This window comes from Ranitomeya variabilis, chromosome 7, assembly GCF_051348905.1.
Source record: "Ranitomeya variabilis isolate aRanVar5 chromosome 7, aRanVar5.hap1, whole genome shotgun sequence".
In the NCBI taxonomy this organism is placed as follows: Eukaryota; Metazoa; Chordata; class Amphibia; order Anura; family Dendrobatidae; genus Ranitomeya; species Ranitomeya variabilis.
The window spans coordinates 234,243,078-234,258,537 of record NC_135238.1 but is presented as its reverse complement, the minus strand read 5'-3'; positions in this window follow the sequence as shown (position 1 = coordinate 234,258,537).

Here is a 15,460-nt window from a genome sequence, read left to right as displayed (position 1 = left end):
TACAGCATCCGGATAGGGGGTCTAGAATATGGGGTTGGCCCCTGGTAGTGGTTGAGAGGTTTGCACTTTGTCTGTGCAGCAATGGATGGGTCATAGATCAGTTTGGTGCTTGTCCTCATGCTCCTTGTACCATCTCTTAGTACAAATAAAAGCCAGGACTTTCCTGTGGGTAGAGGTCGGCCCCATGGTGCGGACAGATATAGGAGGAAGCGGCGCCTGATGCAGCCAGCGGTGGGGGTGCGTAGCACTGAGGCTATGTGCACACGTTGTGGATTTCACTGTGAAATTTTCTGTGCAGATTCTGTATTTCTTGGCAGAAAACGCAGGTTAGAATCTGCGCGTGTTTTTGCGGATTTTGTGCGTATTTTTTGCGGATTTGTGGTGGATTTTGTGCGGATTTCATGCACTTTTTACCCCTGCGTTTTCCTATAATGGAATGGGTGTAGAAACGCTGCGGATCCGCAAAAATAAATGACATGTTCCTTTTTTTAATCTGCTGCGTTTTCCGTGCAGATTTTTCCGCACCATTAGCACAGCATTTTTTTCCCATTGATTTACATTGTACTGTAAATCACTTGCGGATCTGCAGCGAATCTGCGTGGAAAAAACCGCTGCGGATCCGCAGGAAATCCACAACCTGTGCACATTCCCTGTTATAGCGCCTGCGCCGTCCAACATCCAGTCCTGGATTTGGCATTATTTCCATTTTTACATTGTATCTTCGACTTTAGAATGGCGCAACACTTGAATATGATGATGGAATAGAGACCGTCGGCTCCACCATTCACCGGCACCACCTGAGTCTCTACAGGAGGCACAATGGCGACACTAGATGGTGTCTGGGGAGAAGGATGGACTGGGGGCATGTGTGGGGTCTCATACTGCATGGCAATAGCCTGGGTGGGAGCAATGAGGGGCTTCACTAGGGGCACCATTTCTGTATGGGGTGTGGATTAGTTATAAAAATATAAAAGGTCACACGCTGCACTGCACAAGATGTCACTGCATTCTGCCCTTCAGAGCTGGGAGGTCTGTCCCAGGTGGAGCAGACAGACGACCATCACAGCTGTGCACAAAAGGAGCTGCCATTAGAAGGGCGAGGATTGCCGCAGCAGAGGGACGAGGGCGAGACGCACTCCAGAAAGTGAAGAGTAAAATACACAATGGAAGAGACTGTAAGCCGATGCCTGAGTGTGGAGAAGAGCGCCACCCCTGACATGGCTGTAGAATGGCGCCTGAGTGCAGCCTCGGACTGGCCCCTGGGGGAACAGGAGAATCCTCCGGTGGGCCCCTGTGCAGGACTGGCCCTCCCACCAACCTAGATGAACACTGTTCTGCACTCTATGCTCAATGTGCGGCATCTCATCAGCCCAGGATATTATTATATAGGAGCATCAGTGCAAGTGATCAGGGGTCCCCAGAACGAATGTCACTGATGGGCCCCTGACACCCCAGTCTAACACCGCCTGATTTTTAACATCCTGACTCTGAAGGACATGAAAGAGAAACACCACTTGCAGACTCCCAGCCCCCTCTGTGCACCCACATAAAATAGTGTCCCTGCTGAAGCCTCATTGTGCCCTGGCATAATGTAACAGTCCTTTCATGGCCTCCACGCAGTATGATGCCCCCCACTTGCATCGCTGCTCTTACATTTCCTTTAAGGCTATGTTCACACATTGCGGATTTGCCTGTGGAATTTTCTGGGCGGATTCTGGCAGAAAACGCAGGTTAAAATCTGCGCATTTTTAATGTGGATTTTGTGCATTTTTGTTGCGGATTCTGTGCGGATTTTACCCGTGTTTTCCTACAATGGAATGGGTGCAGAAACGATGCAAGAACGCACAAAGAAGTAGTGACATGGTCCTTCTTTTAATCCACTGCGTTTTCCATTAGCACAGCATTTTTTTTTTGTACTGTAAATCACTTGCGGCTCTGCAGCGAATCTGCGCAGAAAAACTGCTGTGGATATGCAGGAAATCTGCAACGTGTGCACATAGCATTACGCTTACAGCTTGCTGCTCCACAACATATCCCGGGGCTCAGATTCCCCGGTGTCACCCTAACAGTACGATGGCCCCAGTTCACACTCAGAATATGATGTGTTATGACCTGGTGGTTAAAAGGCCACACTGATATGACCTGGTGGCTAAAATGCAACATGGGACGAGCTCTGAGGAGGTGGTATCTCTACTGACCGCAATCCCTAATCCTAACAACAACACTAGTAATAGCCGTGGGATGTTCCTGACTCTCCCTAGACACCTCTTCACAGCCTAAGAATTAACTACCCCTAAAGAAGGAAATAGAAAGCTATCTTGCCTCAGAGAAAACCCCCAAAGGAAAGATAGCCCCCCACAAATATTGACTGTGAGTGGAGAGGGAAATGACATACACAGAAATAAAATCAGTTTTCAGCAAAGGAGGCCAATACTAAACTTGATAGACAGAGAGAAAAGGATACTGTGCGGTCAGTATTAAAAACTACAAAAATCCACGCAGAGTTTACAAAAATGAACTCCACACCGACTCACGGTGTGGAGGGGCAAATCTGCTTCCCAGAGCTTCCAGCTAGCCTGAATATGACATAGTGACAAGCTAGACAAAAAGAGACATATTTGCAAAACAATAAGTCCAAAGCAAATGGACAAACAAGAACTAGCAGAAACTTATCTTTTGCTGACAAGGACAGGCCATATGAGAAATCCAAGGAGAGAACAAAATCCAACCTTAGGCCGGTTTCACACGTCAGTGGCTCCGGTACGTGAGGTGACAGTTTCCTCACGTACCGGAGACACTGACACACATAGACCCATAAAAATCAATGCATCTGTGCAGATGTCATTGATTTTTTGCGGACCGTGTCTCCGTGTGCCAAACACGGAGACATGTCAGTGTTCGTGGGAGCGCACGTATTACACGGACCCAATAGAGTCAATGGGTCCGTGTAAAACACGGACCTCACACGGACGTTCTCCGTCTGGGGTCCGTGTGCGTGCAGGAGACAGCGCTACAGTAAGCGCTGTCCCCCCCACATGGTGCTGAAGCCGGTATTCATATCTTCCCTGTAGCAGCGTTTGCTGCAGAGAAAATATGAAGAATAGTGTTTAAAATAAAGATCTATGTGTCCGCCGCCCCCACACCCTCTGTGCGCCCCCCCGCTGGTCAGAAAATACTTACCCGCTCCCTCGCTCCTTCCTGGTCTGGCCGCGGCTTACTGTATGCGGTCACGTGGGGCCGATCATTTACAATCATGAATAGTCGGCTCCGCCCCTATGGGAGGTGGAGCCACATATTCATGACTGTAAATGATCGGCCCCACGTGACCGCATACACTAGAAGCCGCGGCCAGACCAGGAAGCAGCGAGGGAGCGGGTGAGTATTTTCTGAACAGCGGGGGGGCGCACAGGGGGTGGGAGGGCGGCGGACACATAGATCTTTATTTTAAACACTATTATTCATATTTTCTCTGCAGCAAACGCTGCTGCAGGGAACATATGAATCGCAGCTTCAGCGCGATGCAGGGTACCACACGCTCCGTGTGGTACCCACTCGCCATACGGGCGGCACATGTGTGCCGCACGTATGGCCTACGTGAGTTCCCAGGCACACGGACACGGATAACTCCGGTACCGATTTATTCCGGTACCGGAATTATCTGGACGTGTGGGACAGCCCTAAGACATTGACAGCTGGCATGAACTAAAGCCCAGAGCAGGTTTAAATAACAAACCCAGGCAAGGCGATTAGTGATGGCAGCTGCTACAGCTACCTAACGGAGCAGCAGTTCCACTCGAAACCACCAGAGGGAGCCCAAGGGCAGAACTCCCAAAAATACCATTAGCAACCACAGGAGGGAGCTCCAGAACGGAATTCACAACAATGATGCTGCCCGTCGTCCTTCTCCTCCACCTGTTCCTATTTCCAGATGAGCAGAGATCTCTGTTCCTGGCACAGTGGGTGTGATGTAGAGATGTCACCGCGTCTCCTGGACTGAGCCTTGGACGGCTCCTCTGTACAATCTGCCCTGTGGATCGTACGGATGTAACCATCAAGCTTGTTGCCTCCTTGTGAGTGACGTTGATGTGTCTGCTCTGCTCGGCCAGATCTGTCCACCATGACATCCTATTGTGCATGCACGGGGCACCTCATCCTACATCCCAGCAGCCTTTAAACATTTCCTTTAAGATTTTGACTCCGAGATGATCTCTGAGCTAAGACCTCGGTCTGTTATGGAAAGTGGTGACGCGTCGGTGATTGGTCGCACGTCCTGGATCCTTCTATCTATAATGAGTCAATGTAATGGCGCGTGATCAGAAACATTGCTGTGAACTCCCGGGGGGCCCGGACCCTGCGACTTGTCAGCCGGACGGGATTTACACTGAGATGAAAGCATCATTAGTAATCAGTATAAATAGCATCCAGCCATGGCGGCTCATTCCCAGCTTATCGGGCAAATAATGGGTCTCACGACCCGAGGAAAGGAATCGCTGCCTTATAAAGGAACGGCGAAAGTCTGAGAACAGAAAGGCTGCGAGCGATAAGAAACAGCAACGTCCATACTGTGCCGCACACACCGACCAACGCAGCAAATCCCCCGACTGACCGACCAGACCCCAAAATATAACAAACACCAACAAAGGAGGTCACTAAGAGGAACATGGACTTATGTATAAAATGTCTGGGAAATATTAATGTGGAAAACAGTAACTGACTCTCAGACATAAGGAGCAAGAAATAAACCTGCAAAATAATAAGCAAGAAAAGTCACAGAGACTGGACTCAAAAGACTACTGCAAATATCGATGTACATAGGGGCAGTATTATAGTAGTTATATTCTTGTACATAGGGCAGTATTATAGTAGTTATATTCTTGTACATAGGGGCAGTATTATAGTAGTTATATTCTTGTACATAGGGAAGTATTATAGTAGTTATATTCTTGTACATAGGAGCAGTATTATAGTAGTTATATTCTTGTACATAGGTGCAGTATTATAGTAGTTATATTCTTGTACATAGGGGCAGTATTATAGTAGTTATATTCTTGTACATAGGGGCAGTATTATAGTAGTTATATTCTTGTACATAGGGCAGTATTATAGTAGTTATATTCTTGTACATAGGGGCAGTATTATAGTAGTTATATTCTTGTACATAGGGGCAGTATTATAGTAGTTATATTCTTGTACATAGGGGCAGTATTATAGTAGTTATATTCTTGTACATAGGGCAGTATTATAGTAGTTATATTCTTGTACATAGGGCAGTATTATAGTAGTTATATTCTTGTACATAGGGCAGTATTATAGTAGTTATATTCTTGTACATAGGGGCAGTATTATAGTAGTTATATTCTTGTACATAGGGGCAGTATTATAGTAGTTATATTCTTGTACATAGGAGCAGTATTATAGTAGTTATATTATTGTACATAGGAGCAGTATTATAGTAGTTATATTCATGTACATAGGGGCAGTATTATAGTAGTTATATTCTTGTACATAGGGCAGTATTATAGTAGTTATATTCTTGTACATAGGGGCAGTATTATAGTAGTTATATTCTTGTACATAGGGGCAGTATTATAGTAGTTATATTCTTGTACATAGGGGCAGTATTATAGTAGTTATATTCTTGTACATAGGGCAGTATTATAGTAGTTATATTCTTGTACATAGGGCAGTATTATAGTAGTTATATTCTTGTACATAGGGGCAGTATTATAGTAGTTATATTCTTGTACATAGGGCAGTATTATAGTAGTTATATTCTTGTACATAGGGCAGTATTATAGTAGTTATATTCTTGTACATAGGGGCAGTATTATAGTAGTTATATTCTTGTACATATGGGGCAGTATTATAGTAGTTATACTCTTGTATATAGGGGGCAGTATTATAGTAGTTATATTCTTGTACATAGGGGACAGTATTATAGTAGTTATATTCTTGTACATAGGGGCAGTATTAGGCCGGTTTCACACGTCAGTGGCTCCGGTACGTGAGGTGACAGTTTCCTCCCGTACCGGAGACACTGACACACGTAGACCCATAAAAATCAATGCATCTGTTCAGATGTCATTGATTTTGTGCGGACCGTGTGCGGACCGTGTCTCCGTGTGCCAAACACGGAGACATGTCAGTGTTCGTGGGAGCGCACGGATTACACGGACCCAATAGAGTCAATGGGTCCGTGTAAAACACGCACCTCACACGGACATTCTCCATCTGGGGTCCGTGTGGCGTGCCGGAGACAGCGCTACAGTAAGCGCTGTCCCCCCCCACATGGTGCTGAAGCCGCCATTCATATGTTCCCTGTAGCAGCGTTTGCTACAGAGAAAATATGAATGATAGTGTTTAAAATAAAGATCCATGTGTCCGCCGCCCCCCCACCCCCTGTGCGCCCCCCCCGCTGGTCAGAAAATACTTATCCGGATCCCCCGTCGGCTGTCGCTCCTTCCTGGTCTGGCCGCGCCTCCTACTGTATGCGGCCGATTACACTCATGAATATGTGGCTCCACCTCCAATAGGGGCGGAGCCGCCTATTCATGAGTGTAAATGAGCGGCCCCACGTGACCGCATACAGTAAGCCGCGGCCAGACCAGGAAGGAGCGACTGCCGACGGGGGATCCGGGTGAGTATTTTCTGACCAGCGGGGGGGGGGCGCACAGGGGGTGGGGGGGCGGCGGACACATGGATCTTTATTTTAAACACTATTCTTCATATTTTCCCTGCAGCAAACGTTGCTGCAGGGATGATATGAATCGCAGCTTCAGCACCATGCAGAGTGGGTACCACACGCTCCGTGTGGTACCCACTCGCCATACGGGCAGCACACGTGTGCCGCAGGTATGGCCTCCGTGAGTTCCCAGGCACACGGACACGGATAACTCCGGTACCGATTTATTCCGGTACCGGAATTATCTGGACGTGTGGGACAGCCCTTATAGTAGTTATACTCTTGTACATAGGAGCAGTATTATACTAGTTATATTATTGTACATAGGAGCAGTATTATAGTAGTTATATTCTTGTACATAGGAGCAGTATTATAGTAGTTATATTCTTGTATATAGGAGCAGTATTATAGTAGTTATATTCTTGTATATAGGGGACAGTATTATAGTAGTTATATTCTTGTACATAGGGGCAGTATTATGGTAGTTATATTATTGCACATAGGAGCAGTATTATAGTAGTTATATTCTTGTACATAGGGGCAGTATTATAGTAGTTATATTCTTGTACATAGGAGCAGTATTATACTAGTTATATTATTGTACATAGGAGCAGTATTATAGTAGTTATATTCTTGTACATAGGAGCAGTATTATAGTAGTTATATTCTTGTATATAGGAGCAGTATTATAGTAGTTATATTCTTGTATATAGGGGACAGTATTATAGTAGTTATATTCTTGTACATAGGGGCAGTATTATGGTAGTTATATTATTGCACATAGGAGCAGTATTATAGTAGTTATATTCTTGCACATGGGACAGTATTATAGTAGTTATATTCTTGTACATAGGGGCAGTATTATAGTAGTTATATTCTTGTATATAGGGGACAGTATTATAGTAGTTATATTCTTGTACATAGGGGCAGTATTATAGTAGTTATATTCTTGTACATAGGGGCAGTATTATAGTAGTTATATTCTTGTACATAGGAGCAGTATTATAGTAGTTATATTCTTGTACATAGGGGCAGTATTATAGTAGTTATATTCTTGTACATAGGGACAGTATTATAGTAGTTATATTCTTGTACATAGCGGGCAGTATTATAGTAGTTATATTCTTGTACATAGGGAGCAGTATTATAGTAGTTATATTCTTGTACATAGGGAGCAGTATTATAGTAGTTATATTCCTGTACATAGGGGCAGTATTATAGTAGTTATATTCTTGTACATAGGAGCAGTATTATAGTAGTTATATTCTTGTACATAGGAGCAGTATTATAGTAGTTATATTCTTGTACATAGGAGCAGTATTATAGTAGTTATATTCCTGTACATAGGAGCAGTATTATAGTAGTTATATTCCTGTACATAGGGGCAGTATTATAGTAGTTATATTCCTGTACATAGGGGCAGTATTATAGTAGTTATATTCTTGTACATAGGAGCAGTATTATAGTAGTTATATTCTTGTACATAGGAGCAGTATTATAGTAGTTATATTCTTGTACATAGGAGCAGTATTATAGTAGTTATATTCTTGTACATAGGAGCAGTATTATAGTAGTTATATTCCTGTACATAGGAGGCAGTATTATAGTAGTTATATTCCTGTACATAGTGGCAGTATTATAGTAGTTATATTCTTGTACATAGGAGCAGTATTATAGTAGTTATATTCTTGTATATAGGGGGCAGTATTATAGTAATTATATTCTTGTATATAGGGGGCAGTATTATAGTAGTTATATTCTTGTACATAGGAGCAGTATTATAGTAGTTATATTCCTGTACATAGGGGCAGTATTATAGTAGTTATATTCCTGTACATAGGGGCAGTATTATAGTAGTTATATTCTTGTACATAGGAGCAGTATTATAGTAGTTATATTCTTGTACATAGGAGCAGTATTATAGTAGTTATATTCTTGTACATAGGAGCAGTATTATAGTAGTTATATTCTTGTACATAGGAGCAGTATTATAGTAGTTATATTCCTGTACATAGGAGGCAGTATTATAGTAGTTATATTCCTGTACATAGGGGCAGTATTATAGTAGTTATATTCTTGTACATAGGAGCAGTATTATAGTAGTTATATTCTTGTACATAGGAGCAGTATTATAGTAGTTATATTCTTGTACATAGGAGCAGTATTATAGTAGTTATATTCCTGTACATAGGAGGCAGTATTATAGTAGTTATATTCCTGTACATAGGGGCAGTATTATAGTAGTTATATTCTTGTACATAGGAGCAGTATTATAGTAGTTATATTCTTGTATATAGGGGGCAGTATTATAGTAATTATATTCTTGTATATAGGGGACAGTATTATAGTAGTTATATTCTTGTACATAGGAGCAGTATTATAGTAGTTATATTCTTGTACATAGGACCAGTATTATAGTAGTTATATTCTTGTACATAGGAGCAGTATTATAGTAGTTATATTCTTGTACATAGGAGCAGTATTATAGTAGTTATATTCCTGTACATAGGGGCAGTATTATAGTAGTTATATTCTTGTACATAGGAGCAGTATTATAGTAGTTATATTCTTGTACATAGGAGCAGTATTATAGTAGTTATATTCTTGTACATAGGAGCAGTATTATAGTAGTTATATTCTTCTACATAGGAGCAGTATTATAGTAGTCATATTCTTGTACATAGGGGCAGTATTATAGTAGTTATATTCTTGTACATAGGGGGCAGTATTATAGCAGTTATATTCTTGTATATAGGTGCAGTATTATGGTAGTTATATTCCTGTACATAGGAGCAGTATTATAGTAGTTATATTCTTGTACATAGGAGCAGTATTATAGTAGTCATATTCTTGTACATAGGGGCAGTATTATAATAGTTATATTCTTGTACATAGAGGCAGTATTATAGTAGTTATATTCTTGTACATAGGGGCAGTATTATAGTAGTTATATTCTTGTACATAGGGGCAGTATTATAGTAGTTATATTCTTGTACATAGGGGCAGTATTATAGTAGTTATATTCTTGTAAATAGGGGCAGTGTTATAGTAGATATAGTCTTGTACATAGGAGCAGTATTATAGTAGTTATATTCTTGTACATAGGAGCAGTATTATAGTAGTTATATTGTTGTATATAGGAGCAGTATTATAGTAGTTATATTCTTGTACATAGGGGGCAGTATTATAGTAGTTATATTCTTGTACATAGGAGCAGTATTATAGTAGTCATATTCTTGTACATAGGAGCAGTATTATAGTAGTTATATTGTTGTATATAGGAGCAGTATTATAGTAGTTATATTCTTGTACATAGGGGCAGTGTTATAGTAGATATAGTCTTGTACATAGGGGGCAGTATTATAGTAGTTATATTCTTGTACATAGGGGGCAGTATTATAGTAGTTATATTCCTGTACATAGGAGCAGTATTATAGTAGTTATATTCTTGTACATAGGGGCAGTATTATAGTAGTTATATTCTTGTACATAGGGGGCAGTATTATAGTAGTTATATTCTTGTACATAGGGGCAGTATTATAGTAGTTATATTCTTGTACATAGGGGCAGTATTCTAGTAGTTATATTCTTGTACATAGGGGCAGTACTATAGTAGTTATATTCTTGTACATAGGGGCAGTATTATAGTAGTTATATTCTTGTACATAGGGGCAGTATTCTAGTAGTTATATTCTTGTACATAGGGGCAGTATTATAGTAGTTATATTCTTGTACATAGGGGCAGTATTATAGTAGTTATATTCTTGTACATAGGGGCAGTATTATAGTAGTTATATTCTTGTAAATAGGGGCAGTGTTATAGTAGATATAGTCTTGTACATAGGAGCAGTATTATAGTAGTTATATTCTTGTACATAGGAGCAGTATTATAGTAGTTATATTCTTGTACATAGGAACAGTATTATAGTAGCTATATTCTTGTACATAGTAGCAGTATTATAGTAGTTATATTCTTGTATATAGGAGCAGTATTATAGTAGTTATATTCTTGTACATAGTGGCAGTATTATAGTAGTTATATTCTTGTACATAGGGGCAGTATTATAGTAGTTATAGTCTTGTACATAGGGGGCAGTATTATAGTAGTTATATTCTTGTACATAGGAGCAGTATTATAGTAGTTATATTCTTGTACATAGGGGCAGTATTATAGTAGTTATATTCTTGTACATAGGAGCAGTATTATAGTAGTTATATTCTTGTACAAAGGCGCAGTATTAGAGCAGTTATATTTGTATCCACTTGGGGGCGGTATTATAGCAGATAACAACTGATGATATCCACATCTCTTACTAGGGAGTACAATGGTTCAGAATGGTTGTGTATTGTCGGGCTGGGATGTATCTGTTCCATTAGATTATAGTTACATTAAATTCATGAATTTACATTTTCCTTACCTTTGTTTCCTTCTGGACAATTTTCTATGTATTTTTATGTTATTCGCTGTGTTTATTATTTACTCTATTCCTATTCTTATTATTGTTGCTGTTATTGTTACTTATTATTATCTTGCAATGTTATAACCTGACAGCGCAGGGCGGCAGCGGCTGGAACAGTCGGGGTCACCCAATGTTCATGGTTCTGGTAATTGAATAATAACATGAGTCGTCTCTCGTACACAAGGTTCTGGGAAATCAGATAAACGTTGATCTGTGTCGTCTTGATCGGAGAGTTTCCTGTGAGCTTTGGTCTCCGGTCACCATCTCCAGCTGATGTCCTCTGCTCACCTCCAGGATCAGTGGTCCAGAATCTGCGTATTGTTCTCCCCGAACCTCCACATTTACAGTTTTACCATTATATTTATCTGAATTCTGTGTTTTTATTTTCTTTATTTCATTCCAGACAGTTCGATGTCTTCAGGCTCGTGCTACATTGTTGGATGGAGTTTGTGGTCATAGAGCAGCTGGTGCCCGTGGGGGTTCATGGCCCCTCTGGTCCATAAGAGCACAGACCGCTCTCACTGTCAGAGTTAGAGGGTCCCGTTTGTTGCATTGAGCCCCCGGAGCTTCTTGTACATCATAATGCACATTATTGGTGATAATTGAGCATCATGAACACGTTCTGTAGGTGCTAACTCTGCATCTCCCACAGGTGCTCGCTTCATTTCGGTCCTGTGACAAGACTAATGCAATATTCTAATACTGCAACAATGTAACTATTACTTATAGTTGTTTTATATTTATTTTCTATATTGTTTTTATTCCTTTACACAATATTATTCCCGAGCATCCGTTTTATCTGCTTCTCTCTATTACAACTGCTGATTCTCTGGGTGAAAAAAGGAGATTTTACTATTATGGCATAACATATTTATGGTAAATATTATGTACAGTGAATATGTCGGCATTTTAAAAAATCTTCACATCCCTTTTGGCACCGATTAATATCTTTATGGCAATAAGATCTCCATTTTTCTGACACAGAGCTCCAAATCCCCTGCAGAGCCATAGTGATATGTAAAATTCTACATGTCACCACTAGGGGGAGCTCCCTGTAGACTGTTTTAGAACACTATGTAACAAATTTTTATTTATTTTTTGTTCCTGGGTCCAAAGTGTTTTCCTAACCCGTTATGCCTAAAACAAATAGAAAATAGTAGTTGTTCCACAAAAACTTTGCTTCTGTGATCAGGACAATGAAGACTACTCAGTATTGAATATGAATGGAGAATTTTCACGAAAACAGACAAATTTCAAAATTTCATTGTCCTTATCACAGAAGCAAAAAAATATATAAATATTTGTTAGAGTGTAATTTCCTTTTTTTGACACAATAAATATGAAATTGTTCTGTCTTGTGGTCATAAAAGCAAAGTTTGTGCTAAATGAAGTCGTTTTTGCATAGTCTTAAAACATAAGCAGTTGAAATATTACACTTGGAAGCCAGGAACAAAAATTGTGTTACATAGTGTAATAGTTGGCAATGGTTATAATGGTTCAGGGGTCTCACAATGTCCGGGATCCCCCTCCACCAGAAATAGCTAAAGAATCCATAAATGAAGTGTCCTCCTCTGTTTTTCTCAGTGTGATACCACGCAGGTCAATCCCTCTGCAATGTCAGGACTTTCACTCATGTCTTCAGTGTCGCGCCCCAGAGCATCGCTAATGTCCTCATTTCACGGAAATTCATGGTTTTCGCTGCCGGGTGCTGGAAGAGAGCCAGAGAAATATAAACACTGTCCTGGATGGAAGAACAAAACAAATAGAGGAAGCACTTAACAAGTTTAAAAAAAGGCAAAGGGGCCGGAGGGAGAGACGGGAGCAAAGTGGGGTGACGGCCGAGCAGGGCAGGAATGCAGCCATATTGTACGGAGAGCAGATGTACGTCATGTGCCGCACACAGAGGAGACACGAAGAGACCAGTGATATGTCCAACTCACTGTGTACAGACATTACTGATCCTGAGTATTATACTCCAGAGCTGCACTCACTATTCTGCTGGTGCAGTCACTGTGTACATACATTACATTACTGATCCTGAGTTACATCCTGTATTATACCCCAGAGCTGCACTCACTATTCTGCTGGTGCAGTCACTGTGTACATACATTACATTACTGATCCTGAGTTACATCCTGTATTATACCCCAGAGCTGCACTCACTATTCTGCTGGTGCAGTCACTGTGTACATACATTACATTACTGATCCTGAGTTACATCCTGTATTATACTCCAGAGCTGCACTCACTATTCTGCTGGTGCAGTCACCGTGTACATACATTACATTACTGATCCTGAGTTACATCCTGTATTATACCCCAGAGCTGCACTCACTATTCTGCTGGTGCAGTCACTGTGTACATACATTACATTACTGATCCTGAGTTACCTCCTGTATTATACCCCAGAGCTGCACTCATTATTCTGCTGGTGCAGTCACTGTGTACATACATTACATTACTGATCCTGGGTTACATCCTGTATTATACCCCAGAGCTGCACTCACTATTCTGCTGGTGCAGTCACTGTGTACATACATTACATTACTGATCCTGAGTTACATCCTGTATTATACCCCAGAGCTGCACTCACTATTCTGCTGGTGCAGTCACTGTGTACATACATTACATTACTGATCCTGAGTTACATCCTGTATTATACTCTAGAGCTGCACTCACTATTCTGCTGGTGCAGTCACTGTGTACATACATTACATTACTGATCCTGAATTACATCCTGTATTATACTCCAGAGCTGCACTCACTATTCTGCTGGTGCAGTCACTGTGTACAGACATTACATTACTGATCCTGAGTTACATCCTGTATTATACCCCAGAGCTGCACTCACTATTCTGCTGGTGCAGTCACTGTGTACATACATTACATTACTGATCCTGAGTTACATCCTGTATTACTGGAAACCGCAAGTGTTCACATACATCCTCCTAACAGCCAGGGTAGTGGGATAGTGAGTGCAGCTCTGGAGGATAATACAGGAACAGTTAAGAAAGTTCAAGATGAAGTTATCTCTAAAAGGCCTGAAGTTACAGATGACACATTTCCTCTGTATTTTTGGCAATATACAGGATATGTGTCATCTGTAACTTTAGGCCTTTTAGAGATAATTTGAACTTTCTTAACTGTTCACAATTACAGTAATTTTGACGAGGGGTGCTGAGACTTTTACAAGCCGCTGTACATTACATTAGTTATCTAGTAGGATCCTCCAGAGCTGCACTCACTATCCCAGCATCCTGGCTGTTAGGAGGATGTCTGTGAACTCTCTTGCTGTCTTTAGTTATGACAACTAGCAGAATTGTGACTGCAGCTCTGGAGGACAGTGCTCAGCTATGCTCAGGTATGCACTTGCCTCCACAATTTCTGGAAGACGAACTAGAATTGGCCTTTTCTCGCCTTTTCTCACCTCCGTTTCCGTCTTTATTCGGCTTCTGGATGAAATTCTATTATCGCCCTAATGGCAGTTGTGGGGGCTGAGCGCGTCCGGCCATCTGCACCCAGTAATGGAGCGAGCGCTGAGCCGGCTGCTACTTAACGGGACTGTTTACCTGTATGAATAAGTCCTTACAGCAAACACATTAATCCTCCCGTGTGACAGCGCCAGATCCGGCGCTCGACATTTTTGTGTTTGCCGTCTTTACGAGCCGAGAGCTCAGGTGCCGCAGACGCCATCTCCAGAGTCAAACATTGTAAAGTTGTCATTGTGCAGCGGCCGGGACCACGGGGACTGCCAGTCTTGTGTTTCCATGACTCTCCAAGAAGGAGCCGATTATATGGACCATAACAAAACCCAAAAAGTGCAGAACCATCCAGAGAAATTAAATCCAGTGAATGTGGACGGAAATGTCCAAACGCTTCTGTAAAGGGTCATAGGGGGGGATTTATTAAGGAACTTACGCCAAATCTGACATAAACACAAAAATAAGCTCCATTCATTAATACTGGGGTAGTGCAGATAATTAATTGCCCCAAAACTGTTCTGATTCTCTGTACACAGCCAAAGAGAATTGATAAACTGTGTCTGCCTTTGGTCAACACTAGGTGGAGCTCACTGCATAGATTGAACCCAATGACAGCTACAGTATACCTGGATCTGTATGCAGTGAGCTCCCCCTAGTGGTGACTCTATAAATCTGTATGCAGTGAGCTCCCCCTAGTGGTGACTCTATAAATCTGTATAAATGTAAATATAATTTGGCCTGCACTCTAAATTTAGATCGGGGTGCTGGTGAGACAGACCGTAAGGTCTAGTATCAGTATTATTGAAATCCACTGCACTCCCTGTGTGGAATATCTT